This window comes from Chlamydotis macqueenii, chromosome 10 (genome assembly GCF_036417535.1).
Source record: "Chlamydotis macqueenii isolate bChlMac1 chromosome 10, bChlMac1.mat, whole genome shotgun sequence".
NCBI lineage: Eukaryota > Metazoa > Chordata > Aves > Otidiformes > Otididae > Chlamydotis > Chlamydotis macqueenii.
In genome coordinates this window covers 18,747,465-18,768,533 of record NC_141565.1, presented here as the reverse complement: position 1 = coordinate 18,768,533, position 21,069 = coordinate 18,747,465, and the positions used below count along the sequence as shown (strand labels likewise).

Here is a 21,069-nt window from a genome sequence, read left to right as displayed (position 1 = left end):
AAGAAAATGCAAAACAGGATATTTAAATATTATTAATAATGAATGTTTACATAATTAACTCAATTACTTTGTTCACTTTGACATTTTGTCATTGTGGACCTGTCTTCCTCTCTCTTTTGAGTGCATTAGTAGTGATGGGAAGCAGAGATGGTGCTGGGATCCTGGTTGTGCTGAGCATCTCCCCGTAAGGACGAGGGCTTCTCCCCACCTCGCAGCACCTCTCGACTAGGGCAGGCTTACCAATGTGTGTCCTTGCCCTGTGCTCTTACGGACACTTATTTGAACCTTGTTAAAATACAAGTCTTCAAGAAATTTTACCCCCAAAATACATTTTTTGCTTGTAAAATGAAGAATGTGCTTTTTCCGTGCGGTCCTTAAGGCCTGTATGAGATTGGACCATTCTCTGGTCTAGAAATTCTCCTTTGTGAATCCACACGATGTCACAAGGGTGAGTTATTTATCTGACCTGTAATTGCTGTTGTCTGTTGTATTCGTATTACAGATTTTGGGTGTACGTAGTTAGGAAAAATGCTGTTCTGCAAAGATGTGTTTTGGCCAAAAAGAAAGAGTGTGGAAGTTCTGGTGATACTGGAAAAAAAACTCAGAGGGCTTTGTTGTTGGTGGTTTTTCTTAAAAGAAGAAACAAGGATAACTGTGTTGAACAGCAGGGTACCACTGAATGATGGAGAAGCTGAAGGAATGGCTTGTTTTCGTGCTATGTCATTGCTTTGGCTTTCTCATTCTTGTTCCTCTGTTTCTTCAGAAAGGCCCTGCAGCCTGCAGATAACAGAAATTAAATTAGTATTGATATAACATTAGACACTCCTATTAATATTGACAGTCTGTCAATACTGTTGTGCTACTTTTGTAATACGGGACGTTAACGGATAATACTTTAAATAAAAACACACTAATCTTGTAATCACTGAACATGTAGCGGGGTCTCGACTCGGCTCACTCCTCCTCCAGGCTCCCCATCCTCGCGTTTCAGCCGTGCCTGCCTGCCTGCAGCTCCCCTTGGAGCCGGCAAGGGTTAGGCACAGCGCTGGCTCCGGGCTTGAGCCTGCGGATGGGGAGGTGCGGTGGGGCAGGGATGCTGGCTGTAAGTGGCAAGACAGGAGTAGTGATGGGAATCTCCTCACGCCACGGTGGTCGGGCTGGTCCTGAAGGCAGGTGCGGCCGTTGCACCGAGCTCAGGGATGCGGGATGCAGATCTGGCTGTGGGGTCGGTCCCCAAAACCCCGCACCGTTTTGGGGTTTTACTCCCATGGTTGCTCATGGCTTTTGATGGCTGCTGCCTGCCCTCGTTGTGTATGTCCACAAAGTTCGGGGCAGGAGCTCTGATGCATGCCAGCAAATCTTGGTCGGACCGTGGTGGCTTGAGCACACGCAGGGTGAGAACACACGAGGTCGGAGTGGTGCCCTTAGTCTGTGGTGCTTGTCTCGACACTTAGCACGTGTTAGCAGCACCACATTTCTTACGATTTTTTTTTTTCCCCTTTTAAGTCTATCATGAAAATCACCATGTTCATCAGAGCTAAAGTTATTTGTTAAATGGTGTAAAAAATACGCATTAAACAATAATGATTACTTTGGTAAACACAGATGTCTTTGTATTATGCAGTGGGTTTTGTTCGCGAATTTGTACACATCTGTGAAACAGAATTTGCCCTCTACCTTGAAAAATGGGAAACACAATACGTGTTAATTGCCTCTCCCTTAGCCCCCCGCTCCACCTGCTGTGCTGCTGCAATCTGGTGATGTACCGCTGCAATCCGCGGCGCTCAGGACGGGCTCGGCGGCGAGCAGGTTGGCGCTTGCAGATGTGTGCCCGTTGTAGGAGGTAGCAGGCAACAGTCTGAACTTCTGCCTCTTTGTTTTCTAACTGGGAGGATATTTTTAAAAGGGGGCGGGGAAAACCTTTATCTTGCTGAAAACCATCTAGTGATGATCAGTTATTCACCGCATTATTAATGCTTATTTGGACGTTGCTTGGACTGCTGGATTAAACAGCTTTCCCGTTATGTATTGAATGAAATGAAATACATGTCACAACAGCAGTGCTATGATGCTGACAACCGTCCTTGGCTGTGCATCTCATTAGAAAGATATACATTTGTCTTTGTTGTGTATCTGTGAATGACAGAAGTTGACAAACATCTTTTAAGAAGTTGCTTTTGGGAGAAAGTTATGTTTATGGCACAGAAACCAAGAAGAAACTGCATGTTACAAAGGTAAATGATTATTTCCTACACTTGCGTTTTGTAAATTGTCCTTCTCTGCCATAGTAATCACTTTTTACTTTGTATATCCATTGAAGACGGTCCTTCTCTGGGTCACTTACTCTTAGAATGAAATCCTAGCGGGTTCAAAGTTCAGTTTGTATTGAAACTTGCACTTAAAACAGGGTTAAAATCCCTGTATTTCACAGTTTTAAGGAGTGAATTGATTCTCCGAACGTACCACACTAACTCCCAGGGGACAGCTGAATTTTTCCATAATGGTTTTTTTGGGGGCAAAGAGTTACTAACTTTGACAGAGGAAAGATACTTGGGAGGAGAAGTACCAGGTAGGGGCTTGGCTTGCTGTTGGCCGAGCAGCGATGCTGTACTTTAAGACACCCATTTTCCAGATGCAGGCTATGTTGGCGTAACTCCTGTCAGCCTGCGTTTCTGCAGGGTGCTGGTGTTGGCCCGGTTTAGTGCTTGCCTGGCTTCAGAGCAGGAGCGGTGACTGCCTGCATCACTGCAGGGCGTGTGTGTGCTTAGGGATCTTTGGGCCTTTACTGGGAGAACCGAGGAGCAGTAAGAAGTTGAGATCATTTATTTAAATAATACATTCCAAAGTTAAGAACGGAGATGTTCGCCATCCTGGCTACAACGACTTCTGCCTGTTCAGAATGAATCAGGAAAGATGACGTTGCACGTTCAGCTGTACGTGCATGACTCCCCGGGTTTCATAGGCGTTGTATGGGTGCCAAGTCGGTGCTGTGTTGACCCACAGAAACTTGAGAACACGGTTGAGAAACCTGTGGGAAGAGGCAAGTGTGGACTCGCGGGAGGGAGAAGAGGAGGGGAGGAAGCAGGCTGGAATCCCCTTTTCCCACCGTCCCTCCGCCTCCAGCGTCTGACAGAGCGGTGATCGCACAGCCCTCTCCTGAAAACATATGTAGGTGCTGCAAGGAAGCTTTGCTGTTGCTGGGGTTGGCCAGTGAAGCATGGTTTAGGTTCATTTTTATCTTTTTTTTCATCTACACCCGTTCACCTTTCAGCACCCTGAAACAGAGAACATAATGTCTGCAAGAAATCATCATTTGCGGAAAAGTCTGTGTTCAAGGAGTTCTCAGCTTACGCTCACCTTTGTGTCTGAAATTGTTTTACGTCTGTTACTAGTAACACCTAAAATTGCCACTTAACCTTGCAAGGCGCTTGGTTAAGTCCGTATTTTTGATTGCAGCAGCTGGGGTGGAGTTTCCTTTGGGAATTGAAGGAGTAGGAAGTGTTGTTTGTAGTTTTTTGTTGGGTTTTTTTGCTGACTGGTGCTAATGTGTAGGTGGGGATGTGCTGCTGTTTTTGTAATACTTTTATTGTTTATGGAATTGCTGGTTAATTGATGGTAACAATGCCTGGAGCCTGGGAGAGGTATTCTTTTATGTTTGCTCAGATCAGAACAAGTAAATAATTTTGTAACTTAAAAAGAGATTAGAGATTATTCTCCTTAGTTTATTTACCTTGCAGGTCTGCATCTACTATTTCCATACCTTGTTATCAAGTTTCCTCAAATTAATTTGTATTATTTCTAGCAAAACAAAAGATGAGAAGAATGATTATTATTTTTTATTTTTAGGATTCAGTAGGGTGTAGCTGGAGCCCCCCCCCCGCCATGGACCCGGGACCTGAGGAGCAGGTGCTGCTCCCACCTGGTTTGTACAGACCTGGCGAGGTCCCAGGCTGGCACTGTCCCCTTTTTCACTCGCAATAACTTTCCTGCGAAATCTCAAAGGCGGTAGGGTATCTGATGGATGAAAACCTGTCTTTGAGCTCCTGTTAATTGCTTCATGGTTTACTCAGACCAAAACCTACTTGGTAACTGTGTCTTCCACATTTATCCAATGAAATAAAATTCAAACCAGCCCACAAACTAGAGAATGTTTTTTATTTATGTGCGGTGTAGCTCCATCTGGTCCATGTTAAGGACCCCAAAAATATATGTGATTAGCTTTATAGTTCACTGCTAAAGGTAGCAAAGCTGGCTTTTAACATCTTTCAAATTTGCAGCTAGCATCTCAAAACATTTGCTGGCATTTCCTGACTGTGATTACCAACCAAAGATTTTCCTGGGTGTCTTTTCACTTTTTAAAGTATGTTGCATAGTTTTCCTACTTTAGATATCACGGAAGCCTCTGCTGTTCCCTTTATAACTCTCATGCAAACTATCCATCTCTGTCAAGACTGGTCAGTCTCAAATTCCAAAGCTTGGTGTTAGGAAACATCGGATAACAAATACTATTAAAGTGGTAAAATTTATGGCTATTGCCAGCACTGAGCTCGTGCTCAACAAAGTGAAATGCCACACGTTGGGAGTAATACGAAAGGTGAGCTGTGCTGCTTCGCAGCCGCTGAGGAGAGGGTTTCACGTGTTTGCCAAAAGCCAGCTCAGAAGTGTCCACTGCGTGCACAAGGAAGACTTAACATCGTCAGTTTACCCCAGTTTAAATTTCTGACGTTTGCTGATCAAAGTCTTGTATTCCCACTAAATGAGCAGTTGAGACATTGGAGAGAAAAAAAATACATCTTTTCCTACTGCATTTAAGCCAGGTGGTCTCCTTTTGCAGCCCTTTTACAACAAATGCATGTTTGTGTCTGAAGTTACTAGGCACTGGAAAGCACCCCAGTGCTCCCAGGGCTTTTTGGTGTGGCCTCGGCACTACCACGACTCCCCAGACAAGCTCAAGAGCCCCAAGTTAAGGCAGAGTTTTTCCGCCCAGTGCTCTGTGGCTGCCCGTTTCTGAAATACAATTTTAATAACAGTTCTAGCGGCTGCACGTTTTTCTTTTGGTGCTTGGTTCTCCCTCGCCCGCTCATTCGGCAAACCTGTTGGTTTCAGCTGGCACTGAAAGCCTAGAAAACTGCCCTGTTTTCTGCAGAAACGTGGGGTGTTACCGTGATGCTCTACCTGTTTGCTGCCCCTTAATGCCACTGGTGGAGAGCAAATGTAAGCGTGACGTGTGACTTCCACTCTCCATCCCCTTGCATTAGCAGAAAATACTCCCAGCATCTGCCATGCGGCATCTGCCTTGTGTAACGGCCTGGGAGGGTGGGTTCCCTGTGCAGTTTTCCCTGTGCGTGGTAGTAATTTGGGGAATTTTTCCTAAAAGTGCAGTATTTAGACCTCGAGGAGGCTGCCTCTTAACCTCAAGTATGTCCAGCAGTGTGTAGCAAGAAGTGCCAAGGATTTTCAGGAGTTGAGTTGAAGGTGTTGTTTGAAGTTAACCATATTTTATTTTCTCGGAGCCTTTCCTGGGACTTAATTTATATGGCGCTGTGATGGGCACGTATAAACATTGTGATCAGGTTACAGCATGAGTGAAATAGGTAGATTCTTTTTCTTTTCTCGCAGTAAGAATGTAAGAATTTCTGTTGCTTACCCCATAAAATGTGCATTTCTGTTCGAGATCACTCTGATTTTAATGAGGCTGTTACTTATACAGTAGTACATTAGCAAAGTGTCCTTTGATTTTTATGTAGCAAATGTTTACACGCCGATTCGGGGAGGCCCGGTTGTTATCCCCCACCAGTTCTTAAGGTGGGGTATTTGGGTCAAAAAGCTGCCGTTCTGAGATTGGGGCATTTTGGGGTTATGCGCAGGTGTCTGCGAGGCGGGGAGTGGGCGCGTGCTCTGTTTAGCGGGGACCCCGATAGCTGTGCCCAATCCGCTGGGTGCAGGGGCCAAATCCTGCGCAGAACCAGGGTGTAAATGCATTTATAAGTTGCTGGCACCCTGTTACTGCGCCTTCTCTAGAAGAAAGCGGGCGGCAGCGGTGAAATGAAGCGGAAAGCCCAGCGACGGGATGAAGACATCCTCTGTCCATCTCTGCCTGTGAAGCTGAACCAAAGCCTTCCCGCGCTGCTTAAAATTGTAATTTTGGATAAAAGGCTGTGTAATAACTCGAGGAATGTGTGAGGAGATCTCGTGTTAATACTGTATAAACCTCTAACTTCAGGAAGCTTAAAATCAAATTTGGCAGAGCTTACAAGGGCAGTGAATGTGGAGCCACTTGACTCTGGTAACCGAGAGAATCGGCTGACAAACCTGCAGCACTGTGGGTTTTTTGCAATGCTGTCCGAATTCTTCAAAGTATTTACTTCCTTGTGAATGTGTGTAAAAAAAAAAAAAATAGATTTGACTTTACCTACATGTTAAAAATTTCAATCTCGTGTCCTGTGCAAAGATTTTTCCCATCTCTTTGGGAAGAGCGAGTGAGGAGAGTGTTACAGTGCAATTTCGGTTCTCTGGGTTTCGGGTTTTTACAAGAAGAGGTAATAAGGCAGCTTAATTGTGGAACTAGGAGGCTCCACTGACTCATCCTCTGAATAAAGAAATTCAGATGTGTTGTGACCTCGCGAAAGTGAATTTTTAGAGCAGTTGAAGTTAGAAATCTGGGATAAATTTGGATATTTGAAAGTCATGGTAACAACCATTTGTAAGAGCGTATCATGCTCTGTAGTAAGATTGCATAAGGGCACAGGATGAAGCATCTGATTTTTTTTTTTTCTCTCTTTTTTTTTTTTTTCCCTTTTGGCACTCTGCTTGTGACAATTACATGACTATTAACTGTGTGTGGAAGAAAGCAGTGTTATGAAATGGGGAGAGGTTTCCTTCATCTGTTACTCTGTAGGTAATTTTTGTGCTTTTTCCAGTGTTTAAGTACCTCTTAACTGCTTGCTGTCCATCTGTATACCATTCAGAGTACTGTAAACTAGTATATGTAGCATGACCTTGTAACTTGCTTTGTTTGTGCATCTGCCAGTACAATATGTTGTCTTTCCTTAAAATGCAAATACGCTGCGCACAGTACAGAGCTCCTTAGTCAATAAATAAATGGAGGTAAAAAACTGTACCTAATACCCATTTAATTTAAATTCATTTTATAAACATAAAGACGCCTTTTAAGAGAAGCTTTAATTCAGACTAGCACCTTGATTTGTGGTTGCCATGGAGAATCAAATCTGTCATTTGACAAGAAAAGTCACCCATTTATGACAGCACTTTATCTTGTCTCTCCAGGGGAAGAAAATGTCAAAAGTGAGAGCAGAAAAAAATAAAGCCTTGAAACACCAGAATTTCTTGATTTCATTTTTATTATTCAGCTATCATATCCTTTCCGATAATAGCAAGTTGGTGAAAATAAATAATGTTCCTACAGTAAAATCAAATATTTCCTATTGGAATGGACAGGGCTCTTTGTGATTGTCAGTGCTGTGAAGTCTGGCAAGAAATAGTGTTATTAGATAAACCCACAGTGCCCAAATCCCATTTTCTTTTCATTACAGTGTCAAAATAATTATACCTGTGTAATTTGGGTAAGAAATTGTAGAATAAGTAAAACGGTCCACTGGAAGAGATTGCTTTAAGCTTGTGTTCATTACAGGGTGGGGTTTTTACATGCTGAAGGGGAAAAAAAAAATTATGTAATTTCATTTGAATAAAAATGTCTGGTTACTCTTTCATGTTCTTTGCAGCCAGAGGAGACGGCAGGCACTGTGTTCTGCTGGGGTTTTTACATCCACGCATCTTTTCCAAAAGGGAGTTAAAAGAGGAAGGAGTTTTAACACTTCTTGATTCTCAGGTGCAAATCTCTGCAGAGTTTCAAAGACATTAGATAAAATTGATTATTATCTGAAAATTTTTTTGAAGTGTTTTTATTTAGTAGGATTAAGAAATGGTAAGAATTGGGTGTTTTCAGGAATATAATTAGCTATCACAAGTGTTTACACGTGTACATTTAATCCATGTAGACACTAAGTTGCCCCCAGGGGAGAAACACTTACCGTAGCCTTGCATTACTTTTTCCATAAATCTAAAAAGTGCCGTTGAAATACTGCGACTAAAATAATCCACTCTGCGCCTCTTTCTCGAGACGGCATTTGTGCCTTTCACGGCGTTGCGGGGTTTGATGTGGTTCAGGAGTAATCTTGTATCAATGAGATAGCATTATAATAGAAAGTCCTTTAGTGGTTTAGCGTAAATATTGGGCTGGTAGGGGAGCTGCTTGCTGGAGCGGTTGTGCCTGCGAGAGATTACAAAAAGGGAGAGAAAGGAAAGGGTTGAGGTGCTTTTTTTTTTTTTTCCTCCTTATTTTTTTTTTCCTCTTGAAATTGGCTGGCAGTGCCGGATCCATAGCCAAAGCTAGTTGGGATCTGCTGTGAGAAAACAGGCGGCACAATAGTTCCCTATTCCTGCCTTCGCACGGAGCCTGCAGCCAAATCCTGCTCTTAAACACTTCTGTGTAACTCCGCTTGCCTTCACCAGGCGCTGGCCACGCCTGTCCGGTGGAAGTCAGTGGTGTGCTGGACCCTGGGGCTCTTCAAAAATGTATGTTGTTGCAAATGTCACCTTAGTGGGGAAATAGCTGCAATTTGGATTTTTTTTTTTTTTAAATTTTATTTTTTAACACGTATTAGCATCATGTCATAAGAAGTGTGCTAGCATGGGCCACCAGAATGTGGTAACTTTGGGGTTTTTTCTGAGACCATCTGGAATAAAAGAGGGTGAATTAAAGATGCTCTCTGGGGTTATGGAATCATAAAGATCTAACAGGGTCTGATTTCCGTAATGTCTGCCTCTCCTTTTGCCCAACTGTTGATATAATCTGCTCTAAAATCGATTTGCTGTCATCACGTAATCAAAGCCTTAATTGCATCATCATTGACTTCAGCATTTTTTGCTGATAGATTTGTGCGACCGATGGTGAAAATGTTGTGAAAAAAGAAACAAGTGTTTCAAATAATTTCACTGGGTGTGCTGTCTCTTGCATATGGACAGAATATTTTGCAGGTAGTTTAAGAGTCCCTGAATTTCAGTGAGAGATTTGAAAATGTTTTCCTGTGTTCAAAACCTTGAGGCTTGGTACCATGAACTGTCAACTTATTGAAGTTGAGAATATTCAAAGGAATAATGTTTAGTGTGGCGTTGTCAAAACTACCCTTTAAAATATTTAGTCCATTTCAAATGGAAACTTTCTACAAGTTGTGCTTAAAAAAAAATAATTAAAAAAAGGGATGGTGGGGGTAAAGCTGCTTGCTTGCTGCGAGGTTGTCCCCCAAAGCACTGAATTCTTTCCCATAAGCTCTGTCCGAGGAAAGACCAAATAGAATTTAAATATTTTTGTAAAACGAAAAATTGTGAGTAACTTGTCTCTCTAGTTTCCGACGGATGCTGTCTGAAATGGCTGATATCCTGTCCTGAAAATCACAGATGGAAACTTCATCTCAGCACGGTGCCACGGCAAGAATGAAATGAAAGTAGCAGAGCCTCATTTACATTTCAGAAATAGTTCTCTGTAGCTTCCTGTTCATCTACCAGATTTTCTTGCGCCCCTGATGTTGGTTGTTACGCACATTTAGGGCAGCACTTTAGGTTTGACCCTTGGAGGGCTGGGAGGATGCAGGTGATGCTCTTCCGTTAACCGAGGGATGCTGCGGCACCACGATACCCGGAGCAGCGGTGACTGTTTGGTGCCGTTTCGACGAAGGTTTACTCCTTCCTTTTGGCTTTCGCAGTTCTCTTCAGGCAGAGCAACTGCAGCGCAGGCTTTTCTCCACTGATTTTTTTGCTGATTTATTTAAATTGGCTTTTTGTTTTAACAACCCGTTCCAGAAAAGTGCTGGACTCTGGAAGTCCGTGATGGAAGATGGCAACACTGGTGTGTTGTTTCTGTAAGGGGGAGGTCAAAGTAAGAAATTACAAATTACTGGGGAAGGATGGAGAACGCCGTAGGTCAGGGTGAAAACGTGATCCTTGGCAGTTTCTGTGCACGAGTGCAGTCCCTTCCCCAGCACAAGCAATACAGTTGAAGTATTTAGCGAAACTGAGATATGCCACTTCTGCTGGACGACACCTGGGGCTTTCTCTGAGATTTAAAAGGCCAGAAATTAAGCTGCTGGGTGTTTGGTGAGTCTTCCGGGAGCACACGTTGATCTTGCCGTGTCTCTTGGGCTGCCCAAACAATCCCAAACGGGCACATAATGCACAACAATGCCAACACAGCTCGTCGCCATGTACAGAAATCTTTTTCAACGTGTGGATGCATGTGTATGCGCGTGTGTATTTTTAACAGAGCTGCAGTGTCTCCGTGCAGGGCTTGTCACTGGCGAGGGGAGGCCAGGGCAGCCGAAAGGCTGTCCCCCAGCGTGGATGGTCCTGCGGAGGAGGAGGACGAGTCCCACAGTGCCTCAGCATCCTCTTCGTGCGGTGATACGGCGTGTGCTGGGGCCTCGGTGACAGCCTGCGTGAGCCCCCATGGCGTAAAGGGCAAAGTCTTGCTGGTGGAAAGATTGCTGGCAGACGTGGGAGTTTTTGCCACCCAAGGTACCTGCTACCAGTACCAGGTGGCAGCTGGTACCTCGGGGAGCAGTGGCTCCCTGGTTTCTCAGTGCTTTGGTGTCACTGGAGTTCTCAAGGCACTTTGAGTTGTTTGAGGGTACCAGAGCAGAGCACTTCTTGTGGTCCCACCATGGGGAAACCTCAGGCTCAGACACGGTTGGAGTCATCTTCTTTTCAGAATTTGGGATAGGTGTCTCCACCCTACCCTGCCATTGGCAGCTCCCAGTGCCACCCAGCAGCGTGGTGCAGCAACCGGTTCTGCTGTTTGTTCTGGTGATGGAGACTTGGGGTGTCCGTTCCTTGTTGGCCAAAGCTGCATCATGTTGTCTCCTTACTGCACTCCCTGGTTATAGCTGCTTCTTGCTGTTGTTTCGGTTCTTCCTTCTTAAAGATAGAACAAAAAATTTTCAAGAAATCACATACATTAAAAACAGGTGTGTGTGAAAACAGCCTTCAAGATGGTGTAATCTGGCACATAAGATTTGGGAAATGGTAGAGTTAAGGCAGCACAGGCCACCTTAACCAAGCTGTGTATGTTGTGATTTGCCCTTGACATGAGCATGTAGTTTTGGGGATTTTTGTTGGGTTTTGTTTTTGTTTTTTTCTTTTCTTTTTTTTTTTTTTCCAAAGGAGCCTTGTTTCGGTTCAGGCACGTCATCCAAACCCAAGTGCTCCAAGCTTGCCACGTGGTTCCTTGTTCCTCATTTCTGCTTGCCCACTAAGAGACACCTGGGACTGATTTTGGGAAGTGATCTTGAGTTTGCAACCACAGCTGAGGCCAGTTGGGGCTGTCTGTAGCAGGTGGGGTTGTTAGTATCCATAAAGACCCTGAGTCATGGTGGGCTCGGATTGGTGCCTCCAGTTATTGGGTAAATCAAACCAGCAGCTACCAGTAACCTCCCTCTTGGTTTGCCTGGATTTCCCACCATGGTTGTGATGCTCTCAAGCTTCTCTGCAAGTGGAGGTGAGGAAACTTTTATTAACCTGATGCTGGGATGAGGGAACTGTAGACACGGTCATGAGGAGTTTGATAATTCCATATGCAGCTCTGGGTTTGGGTAGTGTGTGCCAAGTAAGTAGTGTGTGCTACTGGGAGTATGGATTTTATTCGGGTAAAAAGGAATGCTTGATAACTCTGTGTTTGATGGGAGTCCCATGGAGAAAATATGATTGTGTAAGTGAAGGCTTGATCGTAAGACTCGTTCCAAAGGTGTAAATCAAGATTGCGTGTTGATGTTGCCAACTTTGTTGCCTAGTTTTTGCAACCTGAATGTTATTTTAATATAGCTTGGATGCAGTTCTGTGAAGGATGTACAGCAATATGTTAGCATGCTGTGCCATCCTACATTTAGGGCTTTTAATAAGTTTTTTTTTTCTTTTTAATTGTGTTTGCCAAATAAAATAGTGACTTTCGAGCACTGAAAGTATGCGTTCATATTGCTGCATTTTTATTTGATCCTGGGTGCCTTATCGCAGGATCCCGAGGCTGCTGCCCCGTTCCCTCTGTGTCTGGGTGAAGCGGTTGGGGTCGTCCCTGTGCTTCAGCGAGGTCCCTGCTCGGGGCAGGGTGTGTGGTGGTGGTGGGAAGGGCTGGACGCAGAGGAGCGAGCACTTGAGAGGTCATAACCACTTAACTTCGTTTTTTGCAGCTAAAATATCTGCAGTATGAATATTTGCAGGGGGTGGGGGAAGACACAGCAGGATTAGATATTTTTGCCTGGATGTTAGAGGTCTGGTTTTTGAGGAGGAGCCTTGTGGAGCTTTATTTTTTTTTTTATTGTCTAAGGGAAACAGCTATTCTTATGTTGTGTGAAAAGTTTCTGATGATAGGGGCTTTTCAGGAATTGGAAAGATTATACATATGCAATAAACTTTTTTTTTTTTTTGTCTTTTCCCCTCTTGATGGGCATAGCTACACCAGTCCCATCTAAACCGAAACGTAGATAAGAAGTGTAGAATTCACCCCTCCAATTCAATGTCCAAATATACTGGTTTAAGTGGACCCACAGATGACAAAATTGATCATATTTGCAGTTTGTGTGCCTGGCTTTCAGGATGAAAGCTGTACCCTTAACGGGAGGTCGGTGTTCTTGTTACTGACGTTCTCACCAACGCTCTGCATGTTTTGGGACAAGGTGTTTCAACTCTCTCTGCCTAGATATCGCCATATATAAAATTAGATAACCTTTACTGACTGTAGAGGGTTTGCAGCTGTTATGTGTGCATTCAGGTGTTCCCAGAGTCCCAGCACACGGCCCTACTTCCCTCCTTCCCCTGTTCCAGCCCTGCCAGCTGTACGTGAGCCCTTCCTGAGGGTTGGGCAATCCTCATCTTGGTTTTCTTAATTAATTGATTAGTGGTTTTGACTGAACAAGTAAGAGCCCTTGCTATAGGTGCCTGGGGAAGTGTTTTCAAGGGTGGCTTAGGGGGTGTGTGCTTCAGTGGAAGCTCGCGGACCCCCTTGGATGGGGCAGCGTTTCCCTCGCGCCCTGGGACGTGCCCGCCCTTCTGCTCTCGCAGCCTCGGGGCCTCCTCTGGGTCTCTTATGCTCCTCTCCATGTGAGGCCGAATTTAATTACCGGGGATAAGGTCCTCCAGAGCAGACCTTTAAAAGTCCTATATAAAGATGCTGCTCTTAAGTAATTCAATATTTCAACTGCTCTGTGCTGGATTGATTGATTGATTAATGGAGGAGTTCATTTAATTAATCTAGGGCTTCACTAAGTCACATGTGTTACAGTAAATACTGCGATGGTGGTGATAACGGCCGCGGCTCCTCGCTTGCCTTTCTCATCCCTTTGGCTTTACGGGGATGCTACGGGTGCGGAGGCACCGCGAGCGACTGGGTGCCTGTGCCGGGGCTCGTGCTAGATGCATCTCGTTGGTTTGCTATCTATAGGCTGCTAAATATATTTTGGGTGGCAGGCAGACACGGTACTTTGTCACTTCCTACAAGCACGCATGTGGAGCGAGACGGTTTCCCCCCCCCAGCCCCAGCACACGCCCAGGTGGTTTGCCTTAAATTTTGGATTCTGTAGTGATGATATGTCATTGCATGTTGACAGGGACAATATCCGCCGTTCCCGAGCAGGGTCCCTCCACCGAGTGCCTGCTTATGTTTTGTTTGCTCTTTGCTGGCCAGGCTTGGTCCTTGGTGGGGCTCAGGGACTTCCTTGTCCAGGGGCTGGGGGATGTGTGTGTGTGGGTGCTGTTGTGGTACATGTGCACCCCTGTATGTGTGCAGCTCCCCAGGGAGCTGTGATATTGTCTACAGAATACTCCAAAACAGCAGGTTTCAGCCCAAAGCCTGCTGTCTTGGCTACAGAAGAGCTCTGCATGGAGCTGCAAAGCCTGGTCTGCAGGCTGGTGAAGGTTTCCTTGCTCCTTACCCTTCTCCCCCATCTGAAAGTCTCACTTTTTTTCTTCCTGGTAACCTTAACAGATGAAGATTGTGTTTTCCACTGAGGACTTTCAGTGTCTGCTCCGATTACACTTGGCATTCCGGGACAGGGCTGTGGCGAGGACCTGTGCAGGAACTTCTCCAGGGCTTTAGTGCTCCCATAACCTGGTCTTCCTCTCATGGGGAAATGTTAGTCTTGTCCAGAAAGGTATCTTCAGCAGACCAGGATGGGAAGGCAAAAACAGCAGTGACCCTGAAATCCTAAAATTTGGTACAAATTTCTCAAGCTTGTCACTGTAAAATAAATAAATAGACATAAAGGAGACGTGACTGGCCTGCCACAAACTATTGGCAGGGTTGGGAACTGGAAGCTGCACTGTGTGGGCTGTATCCCAGTGCCTGAGCTGGGGGCTCTGCATCTGTACTGGAGAAGTGACAGTCGGTGACTCCAGGATTGGTCACTGCTGTCACATTCCCAGATTTCCGTGTCCAGGCTTTGTCCAAGTAGAGGTAGAAACAGATCAACCGACACACGTATGATGTGCACGCAATAATCCACGCTGATTTAAAATGCAGGCTATTAAAAGCCCAAATGCTGGACAGCCTCATGGCTGGGTGTGCTTCTACGTCACCAACGCGTGGGCAGTCGCACAGCAGCTGAGCGTGCTTTTTTTCTTGCTTTTTTTTTTTTTTTTTTTTTTTTTAAAAAGAAGTGAAGCCTTGGTTCATGGACAAGCAGCTTGGTGCTGCTGTCGCAGGTCGGCGGTTTGTTGTGTGGTTAGCTTGGTTCTCAGACCTGTGTGCTGAAAGGTAACGGGGTTCATCTCCAAGAGAGCTTTTTCTCGGCAGGATATCGAACTATGTGTTGCTTCTGTTTTCTCACTTGCTAGTCTTACAGAATTTAGTCACGGTAGAACATTTGATGAGTGGCCTTTGATAAAAAGCTTTTTTTTCTTTTTTTTTTTTCTTTTGATTTTGGTTGCTGTTGTAATACTGTGAAATGCTGATGGAAAGCCAAGTGAAAACGATCGCTGAGCGCTGATGCCACGGGCGAGACGTTAACCTGTAGGAGCAGCGCGTCGCCCGTGCCGCCGGCGGAGCGTTGGCTGTGCCGGGAAGGATGCTGCCGCTGGCCGCGGGGGCTTTGGGCCGGTTTGCCGGTACCTGGCTGGGCAGTGTGTGTGTGGGTGGACCTCTTCCCCCTGGATCGTGGCTGTTGCTGCTTCCCAGCCCTGGTCGTAGTGCAGGAGGGAGCCTTTTGAGGTCTCCTTACCTCCGGTCCCCAGCAAGCGTGGGGTGGAAATCCTGCCCGGTTTGGATGCCTGCTCTCCCTCCAGCCGGGCTGTACAGGAGCTAGCAGGAGTTCTTAAGCTGTTGGATTTGGAGATGCTGCATTGTTCAGCTGATTAAATTGTATTTAATTAGCTTTGTGTTCTGTCCTTTTGTTTCAATGCGAAGATTATGGAGGGGAGAGGGGGAAGAAAAGATAAAAATCATCTAAATGAAGCTTCATCATTTAAAACACATATGAAAACGCAGTGAGATGCCTTTTATTCCCCGGTCCTTTATCTTCCCTCACAAGCTTTCTGAGAATGAGCAGTGCGTGTTGAGGTTTATCTTTGCTTTTATGTGCGGTAGCCGCATGCTTAACATCCAGCCCGTTTGAGTTGCGTTTCACAGGACTTTTGCAATCCCTGTGTGAAGGGGCCGATCTGCTGGCATCGCCCCCCTTAGATCTAGGTAGGCGGCAGGACGTTCCTGCGTACAACGAAGTGCTCGCCGCCGCTCTTGCCAGACCAGTAAGCGAATGATTTCGAGCCTGGTGGGCAATACTTGTGTCCATGCGTAACGCGGACAGACCACAGTAGAAGGCAGCTGCATGTAATTTTGAACTCCACTCATTGAACTGTAATAAAACAATATAAGCACTGCTCGGGGGAAAGATTGGATGCAGTTATCCTTACACAGGGCTCGGGCATATGAAAGCGACGCTGGCTGACAAGAGGATTTTGAGATTTGATTTTGATTGAATTGCAGAATTGAACAGGCCAGGAATGTCAGTGGAAGGCTAAATGCCTGTAGTGCCATAAAGTTTTATTCATGTGAGGCTTTCCAATATAAAGTAGATGGATTATTGGAGAAGGTGTCAAGGGATGTGAAATAGAAGTGCCCGTAACATAAAATGTGGGTATGAGGATAAAATTACTCCTTGCTTAGTACATAATTAGCTCACAAAAGTGTTTTGGGTAATTGTTTGTTTATTGTTCAACCTTTTTAAAGCTAATTCATTACACGATATAAAATAATAGTCTTTTGGTTTTTACTTCAGATCTGGCTGGAATTCACGTTGCTTTTAAGAACAGGTTTAAATATTTTTTTTTTTTTTTAATTAGAAAAGGAGGAGTCTCAAAAAATAAAAAGAGGGGGAAGGGAAGGTCTGCAGGATAGAAAGGAAAAGGGGCGGGGGGGGAAGGAAAAGTCCACAGGATATGAACACTCAGCAGACACTGAAAACTATTATGCTCAAAAACAAGAGCGGGATGTGTATTCACATACCGCAACACACTGCCTTATTTCATAGCTCAGTAATGCATACGTAATTAGAGCCAAATTTGCATAGGACAGCTGATATCCAAATTTGTATGGCATTAGAGACGGCTTCGCTTGTTTGCAGTGAACTATGAACGGTAAATAAAGTAGCACAGAAGGCTGGATGTGGGTTAGCAGAAGAGCACTGTGTTTTTGTGCCCGAATTCTTTATCCATTTGCAGACCCCTGTCTCGGTTAATGTTTTCCCTAAACATCCTCTAAATCACATATATTATGACTGCAGGAAAGTAATCATAGCTTTATGCTACATCCATTCACTTAGAATTCTAAAATAAACGGTAAAATGACCTTCTCATTACAAAGCTTTTTTTTTGTTTGTTTGTTTTAAATTGCAGTTTTTTGGAAAAGGGCTTGTTCTGCTAATTGTGCTGTAACCCAGGATGCGAATACCTCGCTATATGTGTATGTTATAGGGAGGTGGTGTGTGCAACACTGTCAAATTGGAATCTCAAATTACCATAAAATATAAACTTATGGAATTGTATTTAAAGCTTTTTTTAAAGAGCAGCATATATTTATATTTTCTGAAATTTTTTTTTTTATTTAAATGTGGGGGTTTTTTTTGTTTTGTTGAAGTAACAACCCAAATAGTTGTTACTCTGCAGATTTTAATTATTGTTTTTGAAATCTTCTATTGAGAGTCTGGATTTGTAAATTCTTCGGGAAAGAAATGCCATGTTCAGTGCTGGTGGTAACTCTCCAGGGATTTGTTAAACTTTTATTTACCACATGTTCTACCTATCGTGGTATTTTTGCGTTATTTTGTTGTTGTTTAAGTTTGCTGAAAGTAAATGTGCTGAGGATTTGCCTAACTGAATAGCAGTTTATTTCTGATGAGTTGCTTTGAAGGAAAAGGATAAAACCAGCTCCCTTCTCCCCCCCACTGCAGTTCATACTGGCTATAGTCCTTGAATTATGTGTGGTAGAGATGCTGTAGTCAATAAAGCAACTTTTCTTTCTCTCCCTCTCTTCTCGCTTTTCCCCCTCTAGCTGTGGATTTTTTGGTTGTGTTTTTTTTTGTTTGTTTTGTTTTTGTTTTTTTAAGGTTTCACCACAGACTGTAATGCAAGGAGGGGGGCCCTGTGTGTGGCTATCGTGGGGTACTGGCTGTGAGGATGGGGTGTGAGGATGCTGGGACCTTTCTGGAGCTGATGCAGAAGGGGGAAAGCGCATCGCTATCCCAATCCCTGTCCCCACGCAGAAATAATGCCCTTATCCACCTCTCAGTCCTTAGTGAAAAGTGACTCTGAGCCATCTCTGGTGTTTCCTCAGGAGGAATGAGCTGGGTGGCCCCACGAGCTGGGGTTTTTTGCTCGTGGCTTTCTGCTTGGTTTTGCCTTGGCTGGGAGGCGCAGGCTGCGGCGGGGCTCGCGTCGCCCTGTGCAGCAAAGCCAAAATATTTACAGAGTCACCTGGCAGCAGAGAACTTTGAACGCAAAATAGCAAAGCAGTTTTTCAAAATTGTTCAAATTATCTCCTGAGTTTCAGTAGCTTCTTAGAAACTCCACTTCTTTCTTAAACTTTTTCTCTTCTGTTCACTTTCTTTTATTTTATTGACTGTAGTCGTTACCTCCTGCTTAATATTTAAGCAGTTGGAAGTCCTTTAGATCTGCAGTTTAACTAGGCAGGGCAAAATGGGTGAGTTTTAGATGGTTTTAAAATGCTACTTTAAGGTAAATTTGTAATGTTTCATTTTAAAGTATTTTTAAAGTGCTGTTTTAAAATTGTAATACTGAAACTTGTGAAAAATATGTTTTGTTTTAAAAGATTAAATACAAAATAATAATCAAATACACTTTTCTGTTGACATTTTAAAGAAAATCAGCCCAAAGACCTAACTGAAATTAGCTCTTTCGGTTATGTTAGGGTATGTGAAAGCCTGATAAGCCTTGTCCTCTGCTGTAGATGAGGAGCTTGGTTTCGGTTTTCGTTAGGATGGGGCTGAACAGTTAGTTTCGGTAATTCCTTTGATGATTCAGTAAAAACTGAGAAACTGGTGTGGAGCTGAGAGGGGAAACCTTGTTCTCCTCCTCCAGTCTAGGAATAAAATGAAGGTGTGAGAGGGTGAGATACAGTGTTGCTGAGATCCTAGTTTAGTCAGTTTTCTTACAACGGATCATGTTCAGTAAATGTTTTACATACTTAATAAGCTTATGCATTTATGCATCTGGCATATTTAAGTAACTTTTATTTATTAAATGAAATTATTTTTTAATTTTGCTGCAGTTCCACTTTTCAACCAAATGAAGATTGATACAAATAAGAAAATTACTGACTAATGAAAATAGTCATTGTTTCTAACATAGTCACAACCTAAAACTTAGGGATACAAATGACTGTGAAAATAACCTATTCTCTTGTTTAGCAGGGAGAAGAGTTAAGTTTAATGAAAGGTTATTTTATTAAGTTGCTAAGCAATTAGAATCAGTCTTTCTTTAAGGAAATAAATATGAAAGTACAAATGTAAAACAAGATTAAAATCAATGATTTAAACTGTGTTTCCTGCTTTCTGATACAAACCACGATTAAAATCAGTGATTCAAATCACTCCGATTTAAATCGAGCTCATGCTTGGGGTGGATTAGCTTGTGGTCACCAACGTCATCTCTCTGAAGATAAAGGCAGCGAGTCCAAAGTGCCTCCTCGGTCACTCAGTCTCAGCTGTATACAAGAGATCCATGCGAGATTACATGGGCAGGATTCCCGTTACTGCCCCTCGCGGCCCTCTGCTCCTCTCTGAGAGGATCCATCCGAGTTTGAGGGCTTGTGGCAGGTGAGGTGGAGCAGAGTCCCCTTCTGGGGTGGCTTTAGCTCACTGGTTGTGGAAGTCCGGGGGCGCAGACCCCTTCCCCTGGTGCATCACATCCCCCTCCTGTGCAGGCAGCATCCCTGCTGCTTTCCAGCCTCCCTGCTTGCTCCTGGAGGGAGTTACTCACCATTCCCAGTTGTGCTGGGCTTTCCCAGTGCTCCTCAAGCCTGTTTGAGGATCTGGCACAGGCACCGATTTGCGTTGGCTCCCAGAAAGTATTTTTGGCAAATGAATTCTCTTGGATAAAGAGCAAGTATGGATGCTTCTGTATTCCTGTCCTCAAACGCTCCTGTTCTACAGCTGTGTCCCTTGCAATGAGCTCTTACTTGCACAGGAACCGTTGTCATGCTCTCGTTCAGACCGTGGTGAAGCCCTACCCTTCCCACCAGCATTATCGCCAGCTCTTTCTGATTCCCTTCTAGGCATCCTGCAGGAGAGGTAGGAAAAGAGTGAGCCTGGCCACTGAGCCAAAATCCTCAGGAACAGCAAAATAGAGTTATTTTTATTACCAGAACATTTTGGTACAGAGGCAGTGATGCGGATTGGTAGAGCCCTGCCTCAGTGGTTGGTGAAGAAGAGCTCATCTTGTAACAGCGTAGATCGCATCTTGCCTTGACAGGGTCTGAATGCTAAAGAAACCCAACATAAACCTCGATATGCTTTGGGTCAGAGATGTCAAGTAGAGCAGATTGCGTTCAAGTTGGACATAAATTATTTAAAATGCCCATAAAGATGGGTCAACGGTCCGTGCGTCAGGAAAAGTCAGTTTAAGCTTGCATGCTGTAATTGTTTCCATGTGACGGCCTCTTGAGTGCACAGAGTGGAAATCCTTTGCAATGTGCAGAAGTTGAGAGAAACACGTGGAATTTATTGTAATAATGTTTCTAGTTGGAAGTTCTTAAAATAATTAGCTTGATTTAGCTTTCTCATTTCTGCCTGTATTCCAGACTGTCCAAGCCTTTTATGGAGCGTAAATAGTTCCTTTGAATAGTGTTGGCAGGCAAATACTCATGCTGCAAGAATAAGGCAGATGGAGACCTTCCACCAGCGCTGGATGAAGTCAGCTCTCCTGAAGGAGGCAGATGTTTTGGCAGAAGAAGGTGCCATGTGTTTCTCAAGTCAACCATCGTAAATTTGCAAGCAGTTGGTTCTTAAACAGAAAGGTGGTGGGTTTTTTCTTGTATTTAAGGATGACTAGTAGTGGACTGATCCTGTTAGTTAATGGTGTTTAGACCATATGACTTACTAAGCCGTGCAGTTACGAGTGAATGAAGTTAACATCAGTATGTGTAGTCGAGTTTCCTCAGCAGGTTTTCCCAGGCTTAATCCATGCTAATTTATTCTTCTTACATTCTGACTGTAGTGACTATCTTGAGACAAATCAGATGAACGAGGTCAGATTTTTAGCTGGTATAAGCTGACACACAGTTCCTTAATTCTCCTGTAGTTGGTGGAGCTGTGCTGATTTACGCCAGCCAGTAGTCGAGGCTAGGGTGCCTGCCACTTAGCTTAACCTGGTGCTCGCTGGTAACTAGGTTGGAAAAAATCAAGTATGTTCATACTTGTGATATGCTGCAACGGGAAAGCATCCAGGGAAATAATAAAAAAAATGGGATGAGGGTGCCCAGGCCTGTGTGGGACAGAA

General features: G+C 44.1%; 1 protein-coding gene across 12 annotated transcripts in view; it reads left to right on the top strand.

The window, feature by feature from the left end:
• FOXP1 (forkhead box P1) overlaps positions 1-21,069 on the top strand; it is a 382,770-nt gene that overhangs the window by 62,280 nt on the left and 299,421 nt on the right. The window contains exon 1 of one of the 12 annotated variants that reach the window (XM_086755812.1): positions 8,579-8,595. The exons of the other annotated variants lie outside the window; for them this stretch is intronic. The gene's annotated coding sequence lies outside the window, so the exon portion shown is untranslated. Of the gene's footprint in view, positions 1-8,578; positions 8,596-21,069 lie in introns of those variants that run through there. 12 annotated transcript variants of the gene reach the window in all.